We start from the raw sequence: 12,634 nt of genomic DNA on the forward strand, positions 1-12,634 counted from the left end.
AGGAGGAATTATTTGCGAAAACGATTACTCCACCTTTCCGCCAAGTCAATTCACTCGTGCACGGTAGCTAGTTTGTGTGTGTGTGCTTTTGTTTTAATTTACACACCATTTAGAAAGGAAGGAAAACGCACTCGCAAATGCGTCGATCCTAAGCAAGAAGCATGTCCGATTAAAGTGATCGCGCGAAAGGACACGTTGGCACAATCTACGCTTTCGAAGTGAAAAACTGAAAGCGCTGCTGGGAGAGACGAGGGCAGCCCAAGATAGACGATTGCACGTTTCCAACTGTTTGGTGTTTGGGTGGCGTCCGGTTGGACGATCGATTCCTTAACGCTCTATTTACTTCCTGCATCTCGTGCGGCTCGCGTCGGACGCGAGGCATGGAGCATGGTTTTTAGGATTTTCCTTTTCGTGCTTTCCACGCCTTTTCGCTCTATCTGTATTTTTTTTTTTTTTATCATTCCTCTGGCGGATAAAGTGTGGCGATCGCGATCATTGCTATCTAAATGATTTGAAACTATTAGAAACTATAAACTGAATGCAGCTGTGGCAGTGTAAATGGTTTCAACTTTTCACCAATACAAATCGTCGTAGTGGAGGAGAAAAACACAACCACTGCAACGAATAAAAGCATTCTTTGACCATGGATAATGCCTTAGGTGATTCGCAATATTTAAGCTGTTTAGTTATAAAATTTTGGAAAATTTTGAAAAATGTCGTTTGAGTCCTTTTCCTGTTTGGGTAAAATAAATGTAATGAGCAAATATAAAATAATCTCAGATATTTCAAAAATTATCAAACAATGTAAAAAACCATCGTAATAAGCCAATTCTAGTTCTACAACACTGACCAAGAATGATAAACTGAAAAATAAATAATAAGTGTAAATCTGAGCAAGAAGTTTATAACACCACACATTCAGCTTGGGAAAATGAGCAATTGATTTTACAGATTCTGCAACCAAAGATTAATCTACGATCTAGAGAAAGATCATTTACAAGTGAAAGCTCACCACTTGCTCATGTCGAACAAACATGTTGAAAAAAGCGCAAACGATAAACTAGACCTCGCGATCGATGGCATACGAAGATCGCGAAAATGATTTAGAGATAGCAATTGTATTGGCTGTAAACAAATATTAATGTAAATGGGTCCCTATCAATACCAATTTCTCTATGTCTGCCTCATCCCAGAGCATATTAAGCATATTTGCGCGCGCAGATCGCAACAACGATCGCATTCTCTCGAAAGGGTAAATGCTGTAAACTTTGCAAAAACAAAACAAACCACTTTAAACAAGTCTACCGGTGACACATGGGGCAATTAATCAAGTTTAAAAGTACGCAAATCAATATTTATAACACTGTTGAGTTAGTGGAATTAATTTTATTGCTTTTAAAGGCAACATAACACATACCAATCGATACATCGAGTTATCCCTCGTGTTTCGATAATGTTTTCCGTAAAAATCGAATCACATAAAAAACTTTCTAAACCTTATGACGCATATTCATGTTGAACGGGTCTGAAGCGCACCCATCGTCACCCGCCAAAAACCGCTGAACCATGCAATAATGTTTTATGGAACATGTAAATGCGATTAGAGCAGTTTGTTCGACAAATTGGCTTCCGCATAGAGGGGCTGCGCTGTATTTTGAAACAGAAACATCGGCAATTTAAATGCGACTTCAAAGCTGAATAAGTCTGGCAGCTTGTTATACATTTGAGGTATCTTGGTTTTCATGAAGTTCAGTAAAAGTAGTGGAACTAAAATACACACAAGGTTTGTGCAGTTTTTCAGCGAAGAATGACAAATTATATATAATACGATCCTTCCAAAATACCTGAGATTCAAGACTCTGCAAGGTTACGTTATGTGAAGAGCAATGAGCGACTGATCCAGTACAAACCTTGAAGAAAAGTCAATTTTACATTTGCATTTGTACTTTCAATACAGAAAAAGTATGCAAAACGCACTAATCAATGCGTACAAAAGGAAGAAATGCAGAGAGAGAGAGAGAGAGAGAGAGAGAGAGAGAGAGAGAAACAGAGAGCATTTCATCTTCATGATGAAACACCACCTTATTGGCGCCATCGGGGTGCCCAATTTTTCCCACTTACACTTACACCAAAAAACACCAAAGTGCTGCTTCTCAATCGATCGATCCACTTTTTTGTGTGAGTGTGGATGTGGCTTTATTTAGCTTTTCTTGCCCCACAATGCTGCCAGTAGCTCGCGCGTTCGGTGCAATAATTTAATAACCTTCTTTTCCCAAATAATGTGTTTACGCATTCGCAAGGGAAACGATGGGTAAAGAAATACGCAAACCCCCGTCCCGAACGTGTCGATCGCACCGGGGAGTTATACAGTTATGCACTAGGAATTGATTGGCTGGCCGGTGATATTGCACCGGCAGGAAGAATTGCTTTTATAATGAAATTTATCTAGAAAGCTTAGATATTGCATATGAAAATATATACAAATTGTGTTCTGTTTTGAAAATGTCTTACTTTTTTAAACAAAATTACTTTTCTTTTCTTACATAACCTCATATTTTGAGGTGCTTTTAACAGTGTTAGTTAATTTTGGAAAGCTTATATACAAATTCTTAACCCCATCTTTATTTATACCCTAACGGCTACGGCCACATTGCTTAATGTTTCTATTCCTAAGCCATCAATGTGGGCCATCGTCATCAATTCTGAAGTGCATACACTCGAAACGCAAATTAATTTCCACATGTGCCAATTGATCGCCCTGCCAAATGTATGCCCTTTTCACTCGCTTAAAACGTGTCAAAACACCGTTTACTGGGCGTATTGGCCAAACATACGCGGTCAACCCGGCGTGCGCACTTCAGACTCCTTGTGGGCTGCCCAATAAATTCAAACGGCGAAAACTGCTCTGACACATTCCACCTCATGTCTCGTATCCCGTACGGAACCTGTCCACCACCGCTGGGGATCATCGGGGGCCTTATTTAAAGGAGGGCACACTCACAGTCGGCGCCGTGGGAAGCACAACAAGCACACAACATCTTCCCCGGTGCAGAGGGAGGTTTCTTTCTTTTTTTCTTCTAATGATAGGGACTTTGAAATGGAATGCGGAAGGTACAGCTTGGTCTGTGGGTTACCGAAAAAGGTTGAAGATAGTTTTTGCTGTGTGTGTGTGTGTGTTTTTTTTTTTTTACTTGCGTTTTGCTATTGTATGGTGAATGCGATAATTAAGGAGAGAGAAATTTGCTAAACGAAACCTCATTGCTCACCATCCCCTTTTCCTATTGATGGGGGTGAGCATATGCGAGGGAAGGAAATGAGCCACAATCTGCAATTCTTATTGCTCTTTTCGTACTGCCTTTTGACCTAACAGGTACACACGGAAAGATGATCATGATGCGATCGCCGATATTTTCACCTCAAATCTAGAAGAAGAAAAAAAACACATACACAACATCGAACAGAGCATATGCCGTATCAAAGTACTGAAGATGCTTTGGTTGATGTTTGATGTGTTTTTTGCTATCGCTAGTGCTACTATTATCATTACCATCTTCATTTAGATAGGAGCTGGAAAGTTATCCTCATACGTCTGGGCTTCGATTTCACCACTAGCCAGCTTTCCATGAGTTGGTAGAGTTAAATGGCAAGAAGTTTGACAAATTTGCCTGCTTAAAGAGTATCTCTTGGCGGAATGTATCCCGTTAGATTGTTAGCACCGCATATGCTTCGTTTTGGTTTGACTTTTTTTATTGAATTTAGTTAAAATAATTTCGAATAGTGAGCCCAGCGAAACGCATTGCATATTGAACATCTTTAAGAGTAATATTTAAAAAAATGGACACATAAATATATTTTCTACATGATTGGTTTCAGTTTTAATTGGGAGTTGCTGTTACTGTCGCTGTCACCGAAAAGCTTTCCTTTTTTCTCTTCGGTTATTTAAAGAGTGCTAAAGTATAAACATAAACATTCAATACAAAGATTTTCCATTTCTGTTTTTAAAATTTTTTTACTCAGTAACCCACCCACCACCGGGATAATTAATACAATATCACACTTTTGCCCTGCCTCTCATTTGAACCTGTTTGTCGCATTTGATTTCCTCTCTGAAAGCTGGTGCACCGTTGCACAAGAAACGAGAGAAAGGAAATCAAACCCGACGCAACAGAATTAATCCGCACACATGACCGCGCTCATCACCCAAACGGTTGCGTATTGAAGCGTGTCTGAAATGTAACGATTGCACGCAGCAACATAATTTAAAACGCCGGGTACGCACATCTCACTCGCTCTGTGTTTGTGTGTGTGTGTGCTCTGTACACTGCGCGGCGTCCTTGATGGGCGTTGGACAGCGAGCATCCACATCACTTTCTGTCGATGTAAAAGGCCAATTAATAAATCTAAACCGATCTGAACGGTTCCATCTGGTAGCTGGTGCGGGTGGAAGGGAAGGGCGTGTTTTGCAGACTCTCTACGCTGCATCTCGATGCATCAAGATGCGTGGCATTTTGAGAAAGCTTAGTTGCATTGCATCGAGGGAATGTTACGCTATAAGAAAACATTTAGAAATCCTTTTTTGATAAGCGCACCGCTAATCGAGCGTGGCTGCAGTTAGGTTCGTGTTGGACGTCTGTACAGAACGGTAAAAAATGTACATCCCTCAATGTCCGAGAGATAAGGAAATGCATCATTCATGTGTGCTCGGAGTTTTCTTTCTTTACGCTTTGGTACTATCAATGGGGATGTGTTAAATAAGATTTTTTTAAATTTCTCGCCATACACTAACCTTGATTGGATTTTGAAATCAGGTAAATTTCATGTTTAGGGAATTAATTTGGGAAATAAGTCGTCCATTTTATTTATAATTGTGTTTATATTTAGTGCTAATTGATTGAACTTTGCAGTGATGTACATTTTGAGAGGAATTTTGAACATGAATCTAGTTCTTTTATGACATTGTCGAAAAAGTATTGAAAATATTAAATATTGAACATTCAAGACCTTATCAGTCTTTAGATCTCACGTTCTTAAGATCTTAAAATCCTTACTAGACCAAGCGTCACACTTCGCCAATAATTTGGTTAAAATAACTTTTTTTAATGCAAACCATCTAGTCCATTCCCAATTGACATTTTCGAGTTCTAAAATCGGAGTTTTGAGCTATTTCCTTTAAACTGGCACCTTAAACTTCCCTTAAACTGCATCATTAGAACATATGTCACTTGGGTTGGGTTATGTATTGCTTGTATAAGGTCAGCCTCAACTAACACACGTTAGGGCGAGTATAATAATCTAGCGACTAGTAGAAACTGTTAAAATGCTTATTTTTCTTTTTTTCACATGCAAATGTTACTTGTAAATGAATGATGACACTACATGAATATGATCTTCTATTTGACGTTGATGAACCGACCTCCTGATTATCAATAATTTGATCCATTTTTGTTTCACAACAAAGGAGAAGTGATTGTTATTCGGTCAGTTCGATTAAAGTAGATGATTGAAAGATTACATGAACATGGTAATTTGTACAATTTTTACTCACTTAATGAGTAAATGAAATATTAGGACTCAGGTAGAGGAAAGCCATCTGCCACACACAAAGGCCAAACAATAACAAAAAATATTAATCAAAACACCGAATCATCTTAAGCATCATTGAAAACGTATAAAAGCAACGCTTAACCGATTTTCTCCCGAACGTGACCTCCAAAACGTCTAACTTCCATTTACTTTGACCTGTCCATCAAAAGCACGCGCCACCGCGCCCGACGGCGGGGTACATTCGCAGGTGCATGCAAAACGGTGTGGCTCGCCCCATGCGGTGGATTGCAGGGCTCCGAATGCAAACCAACACAATTTCCGCTTCTGCCCATCATCATCGCTGGTATACAGCCTGTGCAGGGGGCCATACGCTGAAATTAAAACCACCGACCCGGCTGTAGTTCAAGTTTTCCTTTACAACCTTTGCCTGCGCTGCCCGCAGAGGAAGGGAAAGTTGTTTCCATCCTTTTGTGGCCGGACGAAGCAGATGCTGATGAAGACGAGCTGCCAAAAACGTAATCATCAACCACCATCAATCGATCAGCAGCAGCAACAGCATCATCGTTGCACTGAACTTTGCACTCAACCTGTTCAAGTACGATCGATACAATCGTCAGTGGGGAAGCTGACGCTAGCAACGATCCTAATGGGCAGCGGTAGAGAAAAGGTAGCGAGGAGAAGGAACCAGCCACAAAAATCAACAACCGATCGAGGCCATGGGAATTGGGGATGCCGCAAGGGGCGTGTATGCTGTGTGGTCCATATATTTCGTGGCGCAGTACAGTTTGCAGGAAATTCCTTTTGGCTCACACCTTGAAATTGGGTTACACGAGCGTTTGTTTGTTTCGGCAACTATTGATGAGATGAGCAAAGTGTGGAGCATAGTGGTGAGGGAGATTTTCCCCATCTGCGACCGGTTGCACTGAGATGCTGCAGCTGTGCAACTCATCACAAGCTCACCAAGTTGATCGCCGCTAGTGAGCAGCAAAGGCAATGCGGAAAACTCAGCGATCAACTATCGAAAACAATGGTAAAGACATCATAACTGCATTCAATCATTTTTATAATTTAAATTAAATTCTCTAATTTTATTGTTCTAAACATTTTAGCTGTAAAGCTGCAAACAAGTTTTAAAATTCAAAATAGTTCGCATGAAACGTCAATGGCCACTATCGCTCAACCATGCTTTACCGGAGTGAGAAGTTTGATTATGTTCGTTTGCAAACCATGAGAAGATTAACAGACTTCACCTAAATACCACAAAGCACTGGCAGCAGCATGGGGGCGCGGCCGCCACCGGAGTAGTAATAACAGTGTGTGGAAGCGTTACCGAGCAATTATAACTGTACACTCATCACTGGGCCGGGGCCAGCCATTTTCGGCACCAAATCAGACCCACCAGCTCCCGGCTCCGTCGGGGGAAAAACGAAGATGTGGAGGGGAGGAGTGCTATCGGTCGGTGCCAGCTCTTCGATAAAATAATAAAAACTAGATATCGAAGAGCATCATGCACTGCTGGGGTAAGCTGAAAATAAACAACACTCTGGCCGCAAAGAAAATATCGTCCGGCGTGAAAAGATTTTCAAATCGGAAAAGCACAAAAGCACACACAATTTCGTTGGGGTGGGATTGTTTTAAGAGCAAATTAATATTTGGACACTCATGGTGGCCCGTGAAAACCAGAACAGCAAAAGAAGTTTGTCTGCACCATTCATTGTGTATTTTAGCACAACTTTCACAGAATGGAGTTTTTAAAAAATATTGTACAATGTATGCTTAGTTTTAAAACCTTGAAATTATTCTAGAGTTTTCAAGTATTCGTCAATCTAATCCTGATATTTTTCCAAGCATTTTCTTTTATGCAATTCATGCGTGAGTTAATCTTCTCCAATGCCATGTAGAAACCCAACATTAAGGACGCAATTTAGAGTAAAAAATAATTGAAAATGTATCACAACTATTTGATATTTGAAATGTTTGGAATGTAAATGATTCGAGAGTATAACATCGAGTGATCATTTTATAAATAGAGTTTACAATGCAACAATTGCTATTCGGCAGGAGTTGCTAGTCTTTGTATTGTATGTGTATTGTATGCCGTTGTATCTTCATTGCTTACAATCGAGCTCTTTTCACATCCCGAATTAATTGTTTTATATTGTTCCAGATGTTCTTATGTTAAACTATATCACTAAATGTTTTAAAAAGGTAAAGATCGAATGGACCAACCACAACACTGTCTCGCCCAATGACATTTTTTGCATGGAATCGGAATTAAGATGAAAAACTCCCACTAAACTAAAAATAACCCGAAAATGCCCAGATGGTAAAGTAATATTGCATGAAATTTGGTCATAAGAATACGCTAGGATCCATGCCCAAAATTGGGAATTAAATTGTAAAGTTGTCGAACGACATTTATACAATTCATAAATTTTATGAAAACTATGGAACGTTAGGCTGAAAACAGACGAACCGAGATCATCGCGGTACCGCGAAAATCGCGTATGTTATAAAATCTGACCGATAGGCGAGATAATCGCGGTTCGTGTATGGAACCATCCGAGGTCTGGTGACGATTGAATGTGCCAAGAAGAAATATTTTTCTATCAATTGCGAAGAAATATTCTACGCGAATCAAATTATTTATTTCACATAGTTTATGCAAAATAAAATACAAAACTCATTTCTCGACTCGAGTTTTCACACAAATCCGCCAGAAAAAGTAAAAATAATCGGTTCGCGCTACCGCGCAAATCTCAGCAATACCGAAGTTGGGTATCTCTGCGAAACAGCTGGCGCGATTGGAGGCGCGGAAGATTTGACAGCTCTACTGTTCTACAACTGTTATAGACAAGGCGCGATCTCGGTTTGTCTATTTCCAGCCTTAAATGTAGATCGTACAATATTTAATAATTCCAATTTTTCTCCAATATTAGAATGATGTTAGTTTTTCTATGGACTGAGCTCACATTTGTTATTTTATCGTGATCCTCATTAAATCGTTAAATTTCCTCAATAAGTAAAAATGTTATCGTAATTTTATCGTGCACATCCTCATTAAACGTCCTCCTTAAAAAATATCAAAAATTCGCAAGAGTTATAAAATTTTGTGCAATTTTTAAATGTAAAAATAGTCTACATTTACACGAAGCGAATTTAAAGTGATAAATTTAGAATTTGAATGTTTTATTTAATTTCTAAATTAATACACTGTCAACGTTCATGCATAGCACATACACAAAAAACATCAAAATAAGAACTAAAAAAAAGTAGAAATAGGACGTCTGCGCTTTTTTTATTATATCACCCCACACCATGAGATTTGGCAAACGATTTTGTTGCGTACCTCCCAAAAACAACCAGTCCGTCAATATTAATTTGCCCATCTTGACCCATTTATTAATCGAGTCCAGCATTCTCAAAAATGATGCTACCCACAGATTAGCTACGGTTGGATATTTAATTCTTCCGCTGATAACAGCTGTTGCGCATTAGCACACAATAACAACAACAAAACTCCTTCCTGTAGCAAACTCACCGCAACTGCCAAACCTCAACGACCGAAGTAAGTTATTAATGATTGGATGGGTTTAAATTTTCTTTTTTTATTAAATTAACGGCATTAGCTTAAATTTGCACACTCTTCTGCTAACCGCGGAGCAGCTGTGCGAATAATGCTGCTGTGCAAACGGCGAAACTGCTGCCCAAATTCGGTAGTCTTTTATCTCTGCGTGCGCTGGCGTTGGAGCTTTTGGGCCGGGGTTTTCAGCATCATTAGAAAACAAATGATTTCCCCGTTATATTTTGGGCTGACCAATTGGATTAGCCTTAACCCTGGGCGAGCATTACTCGCTCATGTTAAGGGTGCATACATTATCGTAATCCGTTGAGTCAAATCATTTATAGTTTTTTTTTTATTTGTTGTAAATTTATAGCAATCTTCCCTTTGGAAAGGTTCACAAGGTACGGGTAGTGTTAAAATCAATTACGGGCGAGCTTTTCCTACTTTCTGCAAAATCAATTATGCAATAATTATAGCAATGGATGATAACGTCCGATGCTTTTCTGACAAAAATTGTACATTTCGCAAGCGCTACACTCACTACCAGCGTCAATAGATCCGTTATTAGCCATCGACTCGAGTGGCGGCAATCAAAGTGTGTTGCACAAGCGCACATCCTTTCGGGGGTGTAGCACACACAGATCGTTGAAATCCGTCGATTTTTCTTCTTATTTCGCAAAATAACAAACAAGCCATTATTAGCCCCACCCCACACACACACGCCAGGTAAAGGCCATTCGGTCATGCCCGCCTGTGTACCGACGGAGGACGAATTAATTTTGCTCGCACAGGCAACAAACAACATTCCAACCGATTTCACACATGTGCAATTAATGAAATCATTTTGATTTCAGTACGAAGAATTTGGTCAATTTGGTGGGTTAAAAAAAACTTTGCACAATCACATAATCAAAATCGTTACTCCTACGCATATATACTCAGCTTTTCAAACGAAAAGTAGCAAGTGTTGATGAATCGAAACGAAGCGACTAATTGGATGCATTTGTAATGATAAAAAAGAAACAAATGCCAACAACATTATCTTCATCACGTACAAGCGCAAACGACGCAAGAGTCATTTATCGCTTTTATTTGGGTAAAAGAAAACAGGGACGATAAATGATAATTCCTTCAACACTCAATACCTTTTCCCCTTGTCTTATAGCAATGTTCACGTAATTTGTGTCCTTCTTTGGTGGAACTTGTATTTAAATTCACGAATAGTATACAAACTAGAGACATCAAAGAAAATTCATGAAATCAACTGCGATGTTTGTTTGTGTAGATGCATTTCTTCGTAAGATTCTCGAAAAAGCAGTGAAATTTTCTTTCCATTTTCCTCTAAAAATAGAAATTAATGCAATAGCACCAGCTTATACAGATCGGAATGATCAAACTGCGCTCCTCTGTCAACAATCCCATATTGTCTAGTGGTTAGGATATCCGGCTCTCACCCGGAAGGCCCGGGTTCGATTCCCGGTATGGGAAAGAAGTATCATTTTTAAGAATATTTCTCCTATAGCTTTTATATAAAAGAAAATCGTATGCAGTCCTTCCCCGAGTTACGCGAATCGAATAATAATGCATTCCGGAGGGAGACATTCGGCGCGTATCTCGTATCTCGACAGCCTTTCTTTTGTAAGTCAAATATCACATTTTTCAACCAAAATATGGTTGATAAATGGTCATTTTTCATTAAATGTAGTGCTTTTATGCATTAAATTACATGTTTAATACAATTCGCTTAGAAGATTAGATTATTTCTATCTTTTTAGCGATTTCAAATATTCGACAATAATACAATTTATTTTGCATTTGACAATTGTTGCAGAAAATTGTACTGATTGGACATATAAACTGTCAAAATAAAAAAAATCGCGTAACTCGGGGAAAAACTGTACAATAAAATATAACAGTTTTTATCGCGATGCTATTTTAACAAACAAATAATATTCACAGTCCTGATTTGCATTGTTTGTTTTCTTCCGCCTTCCGGCTGGTGTTTATCAGAATCTAATCCTGCACACATTATTGCAGGTTGTTAGTGTGTAAATTACAAGCAACCAGCACAGTCGATCCCTAATTACCGTATCCAACTAATTGGAACCCATATAAATATGCAGCTCGAATGTTTTACTGCGAACCAAATCAGATGCACGACCCATATGCAACTCTGGTTTATTATTTCTCCATCGGACGGTGAAGGAAATGGATGAAGGTTTTTTTTATAGTTTTACAACAAACCCACAACGTACATCCCGAATTAAAGCACCTGAAGCAAAGCATAACGCAAATCCGCGATCAAAAAACAATTCAATGTCAAATGTAACGATCCGCGGTGCACAAATCGGCGGAAGCCCCTTCCATAATGAGTGGGTTAGATAAAGAAGGTCTTTATCGGACAATAAGATGGTCGAAGATGGTTACGGTACGGTAGTGCACAATGGTGTGTACGGCTTTGTGCGAAATGGCAATTTGAAGCGAATTAGTTTAACTCGATGTTTTACCTACTAAAGCTTGCTCAAACCACGAAGTATGACACAATGATGGGTACTAATATTGTTTCAAATGCTTTTGGGGTTTGAAGTTGTAAACTCATTGTCACCGACTTGGGGATGTAATTTTGCAAACGAACGAAGATGCCTCACCCTAGATTTGTGTGCCCCTGTGTGCCCCGGGGTCGAGGGGTGGATTAAGTCGAGACAGAAGACACCCACTTTTTGATAAGCTGCTAATGGAGCTGTGGTTTGGCATTTGTTCGTCACACAAGACCTTCACAGAATTAGATTAGACTTGTGAATGCAAAAAGAGAATAAAAAAAACCCAGAAAAACATCACTTAAAGTAAAAAAATCGATATCGGCATGGAATAGTGTCTGTTCCACTGTACTTCAAATGGATAAAGTAATTGTTTTTTGATGATCTACATAAGATTCAATTGGCGCTTCTGTTGCGTTAATTATGCTATCGATCGTTTTCAATCGATCGATGTGAACCGCCCTCAGCTTTGTAAAGGTTCCATTAAAAATACAAAAAAAAACACACCCAATAAAAAAGGACCACCCCGGAACATTCGCATTATTACACACGCCACAGTAAGAAAAGCAGTACCGTACAACGGGAACACTACTTTTTGTTCGAAATTAGCCCGCAAGCGGCATGCAAAGTACATTTTCGCCACAAACTTTACAAACGTGTGCGTTGTTTGGTGAATTTCGCTCTCCTTTTACCGTTCCATCGACAGGTTCACGTGCTCTAGTTTTGAGCGTCAATTTTCCCCCTTGCCCAGCATGCCGCGCTTGTTGTAGCAAAGCCAACCGGCCCAACCGACAGCCTGTTATGTGCCGACCGATCGACACACGTAAGAAACGTCACGTATTGGCAAAAGAAGATACACAAATTTGACACGAAAACATCACACTTGTTCCGCATTCCACCGTGTGGAACCGATGTGCAAACTGTTTGGATTCATGCGTTCTACGTGTACATAACACTCACCCATGATGTGTGCCGCCGAGCAGCCGCT

At 39.5% G+C, this 12,634-nt stretch overlaps 1 non-coding gene across 1 annotated transcript; it reads left to right on the forward strand.

Moving 5' to 3' along the window:
• The first annotated feature begins 10,525 nt into the window (after positions 1-10,525).
• Positions 10,526-10,597, forward strand: Trnae-cuc (transfer RNA glutamic acid (anticodon CUC)). The gene has a single exon. It is a non-coding gene; the product is annotated as a tRNA-Glu (tRNA).
• Positions 10,598-12,634: the final 2,037 nt, after the last annotated feature.

Source organism: Anopheles gambiae, chromosome 2 (genome assembly GCF_943734735.2).
Source record: "Anopheles gambiae chromosome 2, idAnoGambNW_F1_1, whole genome shotgun sequence".
NCBI classification, from domain to species: Eukaryota; Metazoa; Arthropoda; class Insecta; order Diptera; family Culicidae; genus Anopheles; species Anopheles gambiae.